The sequence below is a fragment of the Rhyacophila brunnea genome, unplaced genomic scaffold (genome assembly GCF_057557595.1).
Source record: "Rhyacophila brunnea isolate RB1 unplaced genomic scaffold, BYU_Rbru_1.0 scaffold_22, whole genome shotgun sequence".
Taxonomy (NCBI): Eukaryota; Metazoa; Arthropoda; class Insecta; order Trichoptera; family Rhyacophilidae; genus Rhyacophila; species Rhyacophila brunnea.
Genome location: NW_028232882.1, coordinates 2,748,480 through 2,761,886, shown reverse-complemented (window position 1 = coordinate 2,761,886; position 13,407 = coordinate 2,748,480). Strand labels below are relative to the sequence as shown.

General features: G+C 32.3%; 1 protein-coding gene across 1 annotated transcript in view; it reads right to left on the bottom strand.

The window, feature by feature from the left end:
• The window catches only part of Ggamma30A (guanine nucleotide-binding protein subunit gamma-e), a 379,757-nt gene extending 366,674 nt beyond the window's left edge, over window positions 1–13,083 (bottom strand). Inside the window, exon 1 of the mRNA XM_085949824.1 lies at window positions 12,949–13,083. The gene's annotated coding sequence lies outside the window, so the exon portion shown is untranslated. The remainder of the gene's footprint in view (window positions 1–12,948) is intronic.
• Window positions 13,084–13,407: the final 324 nt, after the last annotated feature.

Below are 13,407 nucleotides of genomic sequence, written 5' to 3'. Positions count from 1 at the left end.
GCATTACCCTACATAAAAATATATAATTATTTCATTTATACTAATAACAGTGTCTAAAAACTCATGGGTCCCAGGTTAGAATTCTGGGTCAGGCATCCATTTCTTGTAAAATACACTGTTTATACAAATATGATCTTATTAAGATCGGACAAAAGAAGGTAAAAAAAAATATTATATCGAGATGAAAGTTTCAACAACTTAACCGATTAATTGTGTTCTTAATTTTATCATAATATAATATTATCGCTCTTTTTTTTATACATTTGCACATTTGTTCGGTTGTATTACAAGGAATCTAAATCACGTGTCTGAGAAATGTGTTCCGAATGCCGCCAGAGAATGTGATAAAGATGAAACCCTTGACGTTATGACAGAAGGATTCCATCACCGTAGCCCAACATCTCTTACAAAAGTGATATACGCGCTTTAGGTATTTGACCAGGAAAGTAGCGCGACCTTCGCTGGGGCGTGACAGGATGAAGTCAAGTAAGTATTTTATTCTTATTTTTTGTCGCAACCTCATGTTAGCAGATTCGGCCATCGATTAGCCTTCCCAAGGCTTTTATCCACCCTTCGCGACATTCAGTAGCACGCGAGGTTTGTGTCATTAGACACTTCGGATCATTTTTGATAAATTATTAGGTCGATTTTTCTAATTCTAATAATCTTTCATTCTAATAATCTAGCATTCGATACTGTTAGGCATCCTAAACTTCTCGAAGTCTTACAGGAGAAAGGCATCGATGCAAGAGACATTCAACTGATAGCTAACTTATATTGGAATCAAACAGCGAATATTAAGATTGAAAACGAAATCAGTGGAGAGGTAAAAATTCGTCGCGGTGTAAAACAGGGGTGCATATTGTCACCCTTGCTATTTAACATGTACTCGGAAGCTATTTTCAAGGAAGCCTTAAAAGGTGAATCGGTGGGTATTATGGTTAATGGCAAACATATTAACAATATACGATATGCCGATGATACTGTGCTGATTGCTGATAGTTTAAAGAGTTTACATCAACTGGTAGAAAAGGTTAATGAGGTCAGTAATTCTTATGGTTTAAAAATGAACCTCAAGAAAACAAAACTATTACTAGTATTAAAAACAGCGACACCAGACACCAACACAAATTTTGTCATTAACAGCGAACCAATCGAACGTGTGACCCATTATAAATATTTAGGTACATGGGTCAATGAGAAATGGGACCAGTCTCAGGAAATAAAAACTAGAATTGAGATTACAAGGAGCGCCTTTCTCAAAATGAGACGCATCCTTAGCAATCGAGATCTTAACCTAGGTCTGAGACTGCGTATGGTACGATGTTATGTGCTCTTAATTCTTTTCTATGGTATAGAAGTATGGACGCTAAACCAAGAGTTGTCACGGAGACTTGAAGCTTTCGAGATGTGGCTGTATAGACGCATCCTCAAAATTCCTTGAACTGACCGGGTGACAAATGTTGAAGTTCTCAACCGAATGGGGAAGGACCGAGAAGTTCTACGTAGTATCAAAACCAGGAAACTACAATACCTCGGCCACATTATGAGAGGACAAAAATACAGCATTCCCCAACTTGTCATTCAAGGAAAGATCAATGGGAAGCGTAGCAGAGGACGGCGCCGCATTTTGTGGCTTAAGAACCTCCGTGATTGGTTCGAGTGCAGCTCCACCGAACTATTCCGGGTAGCAGACGACAGAGATAAGATCGCCTTGATGGTGGTCGACCTCCGTTAGGGGATGACACAATAAGAAGAAGAGTAATCTTTCTAATTTTTTCTGACGTACGACTTGACTATATATTGCGGCCTATATAAGTGAAATTGGAGAGTTCAGCGCAGGAAAATTGAAGTTAATCTACCTCAAAACAGAAGTTTCTTCATCCACCCATAAAATAATCATAATTTGTTTCTAACATCTTATGTCAAATACGCTCTACGAGTTTCTGTCGTTCTCTGGCTTTAACTATTTACATCTTGGAGGCATATTATATATAAAAAGACAATATAACTATATCAGTCACAAGATCGCTTGTCCTTTTGCTAAAACCAATTTCATTATGGCTTTGTTTTGATAAAAAATTGGATACTATATTATTTAAAAACACCCATAATATTAAGTTATTTATAGATACTCTCATTGTCAACAAGACATTTGTTTTGTCAAGTGACACACAATAAAAATTTCACTACAACTAGATGTATTTCAGTTGCATTAATAATGCTTTTACTCTTTTATTGATTTATATGCAGTGGCGGCTCATGGATAAGATATCTGGGGGTGCTGCGGTTGATTAAAAATAAAAAAAATGTTTATTTAGATTATATTTTACTATTAACATCAAAATGAAATATAAATTATGAATTATTAATAATTAAAATAAAGAAATTTGCATAAATAATTGCTTGCAGAAATAAATTTTACCAATGTTAATAAATCATTAAAGTTATATTTCTTTCCTCGCTGTTGCGCGCGTGCTCACGTGTGAACGTAGACACGGCGAAATACTGTCGGACCGGCAGTACTGATCAAGCTTTCAGCTACTCCCGCTCCACGCGCCCCTCTTTCGCCCACTCGGGCATATTCCATTGAAAACGGTATTGCATACAATCATAAAGATGGTCACTTTCTGATATTAGTACCGCGGTGTATGATAATTATTGGATATACGCGGTGCGCGGAGGAGCTTAATACACGCAAATAATATTGATATTTTCATATTAATATACATAAATTTTTGTATATTATAATATGTATTACATTTTTCTCAATTTTCTTGGAGTGCTGCAGTATCGCAGTGCATATGGATGAACCGCCACTGTTTATATGTCAGCATAACATTTTTATTATTGTTATTTTCCTTTTGACATCAGTCTTGCATCCACTTTTATCAGAGATGCTAGATCTTAAATAAACATATTCGCTGTCTTTCCGCAGTGGGATCAACATCAGTTTTGCGTCTTACACGTTATGTTTATAGCATTTGTTTCTTTTGAAATATGCGTGTTTTCGTTGTGCCGTATCCATGAGCTATTGTTGGTATCGGTATGTCTACAGTAATAACTAATAATAGTTAACACGGGTTGTTAGTTGTACGTCTTGTTTTGTTTAACTGGAGAAAGACATGCGAAGATCTTTATCACGATGTGACATCATTATATAGAGAGCCTTTGGAATATTGCGCTAACACAGAATTTCATAAACATGAGACAACAGGTAAAACTGATTAACTAAATACAGTTTTATACAATGGGCTTGTACTGTAAGTAGAAACAGTTTCATATATATTTGTAATAAACACTTAATAATATATTATAATATTGGCCTATTTTGGCTTTTCATTGTTATGGATAATGTACGCAGTTTTTTGTACCGAAGTATAATTCTAAATAGGTACAGATTACTTTGGTGTATTTTACTATCTATCTATTATAACCTTACGACTTCGAGTTACCTTCTAATGGATAACAGAGAACTATAATTGGTACAAGTCTGTTTACTGGAAGCCAGGCGGGAACAGTCGCAATTTTCATAGGAAATTTTGGAAAGGATTCTTGAATTCAAGAATTTTAACCTTACCTAATCCAACCTAACAGATAATCCAGTATATTGGGTATTTTAAAAATTTGTTTGCCGCTGGCTTTCACTAAACAGACAAGAACCATATGTTTTTTCAATGCGAGTTTGGTATATAGACAGCAAAAGTTCTCGTGTGGTATAATATTTTTATTTGTGTAGAGATTTTATATTCAAAATTTTTTTTTTTTTTTGTGATTTTACCGAGGCTTTGACTGCGACTCGCTGTCATATCGCCTCTTCTCTTCTAGAAGGGGATCCGTCGATCAGGTCCTCACTCCTATTCTGTTAAATGGCTTTATAATTATTTTGTCTAGCTCTTCCGTCTTTCTTTCTTTCTTCTTTAGACGCCAGTGTTTTATGCACCAGAATCGCTCTCCTCCGTATCCATCCCTTCTGTATTTTCGATACATCGTGTATTCATTGAATTTCAGATAGTCTAATTCAGACCTCAGCCAAGTCTCTGAGATTAATGCTATTGAAAATTTTTGTCTTATTAAGTAGAGTTCTATATCATCCTTTTTTTGCTTCATACTTCTGGCATTCCATTGTAAAATCCTAATTTGTTTTTTATTATCCATTTTGCTCCAGAACCTCCCCTAGAATTTCCTTTAAGTGTCCTTCTTTGAATTGTTTGCATACCCAGTCCACTGCTTTAATTATTAGTTGTTTAATGATCTGCTGCCAGTCTCCCCCTTTCAGCAAGACTTTCATAATTTCTCCCATCGCGTTAACCTCTGTCTTCCCCTTTGAATTTTCCTTATTTTTTGTAGGCTTTACGCTACTACCTGTAGATATTATTGTTGAGCCTGAAGCTTCTACCACCGCTTCTTCTTTCTTTTTGTTTTCCTTAGTTTTTTGAATTGTTTCGCTTTCATCTCTTCCTACGATTTTTTTTTTGTTTTAATATGTCAGCATAGCTATTATTTAACATATTTTTTTTTGCTTCCTTGAAAGGTATGTTCATTTTTTTCCATTGCTTCTTTGCAATTCTTTTCCTCTTGCCACTTTGGGCATTTTTGGCTGTTTGCCGCGTGGTTACCTTTGCAATTGATGCACGTAATTTCCTCATTTTTTTCGCAGGTTTTGTGGTTTTCACCACACTTAGGGCACGTTTCTACTGTACGTCCGCAATTGTTCGCGATATGCCCATATCGCCAGCATTTGTAGCATTGCATAACCCTGAATACATACGGTTCTACAGCAAAAGAGACTCCATACATGTAAATTGTTCTCGGCAATATTTTCTCCCCAAATTTAATACTGACTGACGAGGTCTTTGTCAGCTCTCCTGTATCACCTTTTCTTGTCAACCTCTTAAGGTTGATTACTTTTGCATCACTTTTGATTTCCATTTGCAGTTCTTGGAGGTCCATATCAATATCGACTTTTCTTATTACTCCATAAGAGCAGGAGTCATTCTCTTTGGTCACAAAACCGAGATCTTTGAGTTCTCCAGCTTGTTTCACTTTATCTGCTTCTTTTTCGTCTTCTACTTGGATGTACGTCTTTAAATTTTTATTGTAAATTTTCTGTACTTTTACTCCTGCCTTATGCAGCATCTGCGCTATTTTCAACTTTAATGGAATTTTACTTCCCGTCGCTATCATGACGATGTTTTGGTTTCCCTTTGGAGTGACCCCAGAGTCTCTTCTGGGTTTTTTTCCAGAGGTCACCGTCTGCCATTCTTCTTCTTTTTCTCCAACCACTTCCTCTTCATCATCGTTTCTTTTCTTCTTCGTTTTTTTGGTTTCATTCACTTCCATTGTGGTGTTTTCCATTTTATTGTTTTTGCCGTTCACGCGGTCTTGGAATTCGCGCAACAGTGTGAACAAAAAACAGTGTGGACAACCCCTCGCTTCACAGCGTTTGACGCACTCCCCGCACAAAGTGCACTATCCGTGCAACAATAAATATTTTTCACTTTTTCTCAAGCACTGGCAATGATTTTCAAAATCACATGGGACCACACATGTTGAGTTTATTGTCAAATTCATTTACAAACAATATTATTTTTGTTGTATCCCGTATTTATAACCGTTCGCGAGTAACCAGGCGATTAGCGACACGCATCACAAGCGAAGTTGTACAACCTCACTCCACCGCTGTTGGCTTCCGACTGTATATTCAAATTAAAATAACAATTACTTAGCACGATTTTATTGTACCTACATTGAAATAGAATAGATTATGGGTAGTATTGCTAATAATTTTTGAACCTCTGCATAGATCTATTTTTTTTTTTTTTAATTTACATTGAAAAGAATATTGTTAAATTAATCGTGACCACTGAATATAAATATCTAAAAAATTCTATTATTATATTGTTCGGTTCATTTTGAAATTAGAATTAGAATTTAAAATTAATAAAATTCCATCTTCTCTCTCATTCAGAGTCTCATTTCTTTGAGAATATTTAAGAATGATTATTATCAATTTACACATCTTAACAATTATTAGTCATGACTTCTCTTTCACTCGTCGCACAATTAGATGAGTTTATACTTTTCAGCTAACTTGACAAAATACTACAAATATATTTTTTATTTGAATTTTAACGTAAGTATCATTTATACAAAACTATTTTCATATTATTTGGTACTAGTTTTGTTTTGTAGAGTATTTTTAATGTTTTTTGAAATTTGTCTACATAATAATATGTTGGTATTTGTACTCTATTGTCAAAAATATTTAAATACTTGATTTGAAAAACCAGTGAATTTAAGAAATATAACTGTAACTATAATATAATTATAACTGCATATAAACAATACGTCTTAATCTGATTTTCTTTATAATCGTAGTTTTAAAAATCTCTCTTACCCACTTTCTTACCTATCTTTCAAACCCACGATTCGCCATACAAAAATGACACTTGAGTTTAGTGTACTTGAATCTCCTTCCTACAATCACATCCTGTGATTAAACATAAATGCTTTTAACAGTGATGACATAACATAATATTAGCGGTTCATTTATAGGACTGAGTAGTTATGGGATCCTTTGATGTTAGTCGCAGGGATTTTTAAAAAATATAATGTAATAATTGTATGACTTGCTGGAAATATTTTGAGATTCTCTTTAAAATATTTTGACGAATTACTTGCGTAATTTTGAATATTTGACAATGAACAGTGCCAGTTAATGTTACTCTATAATTTTCGTACGTACTCACCGATGAATATCGACTGTGTTTAGGAAAAAGGGCGTAACCCTCGATTTTTCGAAAAGTGCTTTTATTAGATTTTAACAATGTATACAACTAAATACACGTTCTGTTAAAAGGAAGTAAGCCACAAATGCCAAGTTATTATTTAAATTCAGGGTTTAATTGAGGTTTAATTAAGTTTTATTTATGGAAAAAAGCATTTACCCTCAATTATAATGATTTTTTGCAATAACTTCTTTAATTATTAGTAGATCGAAAAGATATTACACCAAATCATCACTCATCATGCACCCCTCATGCACTCATCATGTTTGCGCCTATTTTTTTTATTAATGTTAAACCAAAATCATTCAAAAAACCTTTTTTGCCTCTCCTGTAAAATTAATTGTTCTGTGTGGGTTACGCCATTTTTAATAAACACGGTCGATATGGTTGCAATCATAATTACACCCCGACCGTTCATACAGTCCACTGATTTTTTATAAATATTGTTATTAGTTTTTTTGTAGATTTATATATTTTTGACAACTTGAAGCCAGTAACTTTCTTTACGCAATAATAATATAACTGTCCCATTGGCGTGTATAAAAAACCTAACAAAGGGGTCAGTGACACTAGCATTTAAATTTAATTGTAGTAATTTTAAACAAATATTACATGTTAAAACATCGCAATTTTTAATTGGGAGTAGGTACATCAGAAATATATGCATTTACAAAACAAGTGTTAAATCACTTATGTGCACACAGCTATGTGATTTTTTCTCACTATATAATATTAATGGGTTAGAGAATAATATATTATAAAATAATATTAATACTATCGACGGTAGGTACTTGATGGAATTTTAATATAAATTCTAATGGATTTAAGTTTTGTACTATTCCATTTGCGGTGGATGCCAACCAGCTGCTAAAAATCATGAACTGGAAAAGACGTGCGGAGGACCGTTCCGGTTGGAGGACGGCGGTGGAGGAGGTCTGGGCTCGACTTGAGCTGTAGCGCCATCAAAGAAGAAGAATAATATATTATAAAATAATATTAATACTATCGACCGAAGGTACTTGATGGAATTTAATATAAATTATAATGGATTTAAGTTTTGTACTACTCCATTTGAGTCGTTTTTTGCGACACGGATTTTGTCTTTCGGCATCTTCAGGCATTGTGTTCACTCACCAAAAGACAAATAAACACTGACAACGAATACTATTAACTCTAACTTATATAACTAATTAATATAATAAAGTAGGTGAAAACTCCATTACCTACCTATCAAGTCAAGGGTCACAATAAAAATTATAACAAATACATTATTAATACTTAGGTTCAAATAGACTATATGACGATCGGGCACATTATATGCTAAGAGCGTTTTAGTGTCTATGATCTAATCTATGCCATTCCGACATTTATACATACATATTGATTGACAGCTATGACATCATATTTACACTCTGTGACACCCTGTGACACAGGACGCCAACATAAGAAACGGGTTTTTCGACATATATATGACCGATCGTCATAGAGTGTATTTGAAGCATAAAGTGTTTATAAAAAAACCTCTATCTTATTAATATTGTTATATTGTTATTTTTAATAATCTAAATTTGAATTAGAGCAACCCTTCATTTTGAATTATGTTAGACTTGGTTTAAATATTATTCTGAAAGTCATTGATCCAAAACAGCCAACAAGATCAAAGTTGTTATTTGAAAATTGAAGTAGCGGGTTTAAGGATATGGGAGTCTGGTGAATTGGCTGATGTTATCCTTCCGACGTAAAAAAAATAAATAAAAATCATGAATTACAACCTAGAAATGTACCTAGTAAAAATATCGATGCATCTTATTCCAAGAATCACACTTGTAACTAAAAATAATCAGTGATGGTATAAAATAATAATAAACTCGTTTATTTTGGTAATAGGTAGGTATAAGTACAATTTGTTGGAGGGATTATAATATTGTTATCCCTTCAGTAATATTTTATACTCAATAATTAATTGTGATAGAATGATATACATATTTTTCTTACGATTTTGTATTATTTAATTATTAGTACTGTTCCGAGGCATTTTTTTTTTAAATTTTTCTGACAAATCGATCTCGTCAAATTAATCGTAAGTCGTCGCCCGAAGAATGTAGAAAATAAATATACTTAGGTATCAGTATTACAATGATTTTTCACAAGCATACGTTATTACAATAATATATTATAATATAATATAATTATTGTGTTATTATTCTCTACATCTAACATCTAACTAAACCCGAAAATGTTAACGAGTTTACCAGACTGCAGTGAACTAAAACAGATGTCTGCTTTACCAATAACACGAGTTCTAAGAAATGTCTTTTGTTGATTTGAAAGGAATCCCTTGTTTATAGAATTGGCTTTTTTATCGTGAAAAGGGTAAGAGAATATATGGAGAAAAAACCAATAAATAAATCGTACTGAAAGCGCTTTATTCTGTCAGAGCGAAAAACGAAAAACATCTTTTTCACTAATGGGTACAAAATAAATCTAAAATATAAAACCGTGAGATAATGTTGTTTACTTTTTTTTTGAAGAACTCTATTTATAAACTAAAGATTTGAATAATAGCGGTAAAGCGATATGAATATATTAAAAAAAATAGATATGGTCTGCATAGGGCTAAACTAAGTTAGAGATCACCATTTATGGTGGGTATTGGTCTCCTTCAAAAACTTCCTCCATCCTGGACAATCCGATGCCAACACTCTACAGTAATTTTCACTAAGCATTGTTAAATCTCCTATGGCGCAGTCCAGCCATCTCAATTTCGGCCGTTCAGGTCTTTTGCCGTTGTGGATTGCGGATATACCCTCCAGCATTCTATGCACGTGGCCGATCCAACGCAGTCTCTGCATTTTCATATGCCACATGATCTTTTCGCCCCTATAAAGTATGTACAGCTCCTTATTATACCTTGACCTCAAAATGCCACTTCTTTGAACGGCCTCAAAGATTCTTCTCAAATTTCTACTGTCAAAGATATCCATATTTCTCTCATCATATTTGTAGTACTCAAGTACCCATTATTAAGCTAGTACCCATTATTCGGTACCCATTATTCAGCTAGTAATTAAATGTACCCATTGTTCAGCTAGTAATTAAATGCAAAATTACTACCAAACATGGTAAATAAATAAATTAGTAAACATTTATTTTTAAAAACTATCTAAGTATATTTTTGTCTTGTAATTTTCATAATTTCGTCTTCAATATCTATAGGTACATTGAATAATATTCAGTAAATAGATCTCAATCAAACTTCATGTAAGATTCTATAAAGATAAATTTCTATCTTGATCACGCAAAAATCACACAATATTATGTTATACAAAAATAAATATAGGTATATTATGCATTTTTAAAACTTTTTTTTTCATCAAATAAATAATAAGTACACAAATTAACAGAATGTAGTTTTCTTTTTTAGAATAGATAATATTTCAAACATCGAATGGCACTTACCATTCATTGCGTTGACAATCGTTTATAATTATTCTCACTGCTAGTGATGCATACGAGATGAATGAGAATATTGATGTAGGCCATAGGTCAAATAGATTAGTATTTTGCATCATAAGAGGTATATCAATATAACAATAGTCAGATCAAGGTAAAAAATTCTGTCCACAATAAAGGTCAGTTTCCACTTTTTATGATACGATACAACAGTAATTGTTAACAAACGTAATATTGACAGAACAGATTAATAATAATAGAAATGTAAAAGCCATCGCCATGGACTAAAGTTCTGAAGCAGGGTAGTTTATGGCCTGATCGCCATAAAACCCAAGTGAAAAAAAACCGCGTCGACTGTTAAGAGCTAAGACTGAAAGCACTTTACATTAACGTGACAAACAAAAATACATATTATTATTACTTTTGAAAATAGCATATTCTTTAACACGTGTTTGTGTGGCCTGGTAATATCACTTCCTTGATTACTTTACACTTTCAAATTATTGTATTCACAATCGTAGAAATATTTCATTATAATATACATAATAAATTAAAGCGATACGTAATTGAGGAGCTGGAGAATATAAGAAAGGAGAAGATTTACAAAAAAAACAAATACTACATAACTGTAGTTTTCAACAATCTATAATAATTTAATTATGATCCATTTCGCCGTACCGCAGTTCACCATGAGCTGTTGCAACTGAAATAGATGACCGTATAGAATTGAGATAAAAAAATGACGCGTTGTTAGTGGAGCGTTTCATCATAAAGTAAGTTGTACGTATACTACAAAACCACTTAGACGCGACGCTTGTTTGCAGACAGTAATATTCAAATTTTATTAGATTTAATAATATAAATTTATATTATTAATAACGCTGTCATTATTATCAGATAATTGATAGCATTTGCCTAGCTACTTTTCAATCATTCAAAATTATATATACTTACATATTTACGATTGATTGTATTCTATAATTAACATACCTCCCTTTATAATTCAGTCTTGTTTGTATATCGGTGGTTTTTATTAATTTTTAATTTATTGAATTTCATATCAATCATTTTTACGATAGAAAAGCTTACAACTATATAGTACAATTTCAGTCAACATCATCAGCTCAAAAGATTTTTAAAAAAGCCCTTTCACTATGTCAGTATTTAATAATACTATCCACAAGTAACCCGAAAATAAAAAGTTACGGTTTCAATCACTAGTGTAGCAGTATTTTTTAATGATAAATAATGTTAAGTGTTTATCAACAAAACATGTGTTTCTAAACCACAGCTATTAACCAACAACTGGATAGAGATACAAAGTAGAATGATAAGAAAGACAGGGAAAAACTCACGTTTCGTAGATACATAGACATATAATGAAAAATATTTTGCGTATATTTTAACATTTTAGAAATATTATTATCTAATAAATATATTTTTTGTATTCTAATTGATTTGAGATTTGTAATATTCCATTTGAGTCATTTTTTGCGACCCGAATCTCGCCTTTCGGTATCTTCAGATACTCTGCGCACTCACGAATAGCAAATTAATACATACTGACAATGAATACAGTGAATTATTTTAATATTTAATATAATATAAATATACTTACATTATTTAATGTAAGTATATAAATAATAAGTAGGTAAGTAACTAAATTCTATGGTAGTTGTATATTACAGTGTATAATTATGAAAATGCTTAAAAATGCGGACAGAAAAAACTTTTAAAACTATTTGAAAAACTATTTCAAACTCTCAGAGAATAATGGGGTAAAAAATAGAATTTAATAATGTTAAAATCTACCTTCAGACAATGGATAGCTTTTTATTGAATAATTAAGTAAATATTTTTCCTTAAGTAAGTACTTAAATTATAAAGAAATAGGAATAATATATTTTTTATCAATGTTATTATAATAAAATACTGTATTACATAGAGGTGTGGTGAAATACCCCCAGTAAGAATGTTTGTGAAGGCTTTCATCATGTAGTGGTTCGGCCTCGATTGATAGTGTCATGGTTCATAATCTACATAATTAAAAAAATCAAATCCAGCATCGTCCACGCAAGTGGACATCCAACGAAACTAGTTAAGATCATAATTCAATTAAAATTATGAGTACTGTTTAATTAAATAATATAGGTATTATTTTGATTTTAATTAGTCCTTACATAAAAAATTGTCAGTTTACGCAATTAAAGTGAGCACATTTTTTTTAAATTAAAGTCAATCTGATTGGTACTGCTCCCTATGGGAGCAAATATGGTGATGTTGTACTTGCTATTTGGTAATGGAATATATTATACATAATATTTATCATGAAAAAAAAATGTTTTAATATACCATAAACGCGAAATATTACTATCAATATTCAAATCTAAATTGTAAATTAGTTATTAAAATATACTCTGCCCATTCTACGCCACTGCGTAATGCGAATGACAGTGGATAATGTTATATGCATTTCTTTTTAAAATCTTGTATAAAATACGTATCAAAATAACTTATTTTACAATTAGAATTTGGTGTTAAAAATGTTAAAAATTCATATTAGTAAATATTTATAAATAACGACTTTAATATACGTAATGTAAATGATCAGTTAGAAAATAATTGTAATATAGCTAATTTAATTAATCTCGGTGATTGGTTTGTTAATTAGCTATAATAGTCATCAGATTAAAACAATACTTACAAAGAAAAGTACACACACACTTTCACAAATTGGCAATCACGCGACTTTCGTGTCGGCGTTTTTCCACCTTGCCAACAAAAAGAAAATTTAAATTTTACAAATAACTTTTTTAGCTGCACCGTCACACGCGTTGATGATAACCGACAACTGTCAGTTTTGAAAAAGGAACACAATGAACCGTAAGTAGGTAGGCGATTTGAATAATTGATAACGAACTCGCTTCTGTTTACAACTAACTGATAAGGAATCGTCCTTTTGGTTTCGAACAACGCGGTAAATTTGAAATTTAAAATTATAATATTACTAATTTGAACCGTGCGAGAGGTTGTTTGACTTTTTAATAGTCGAGATGCAGAGTGCGGACGAAATAGTGAGTTACTGGTGACACTACACCGAACAGAGTGACACAGGTTCTATGTTGAATGCCAGAGAAAGGTAAAAGGGGTGAGGGAGGGTGCG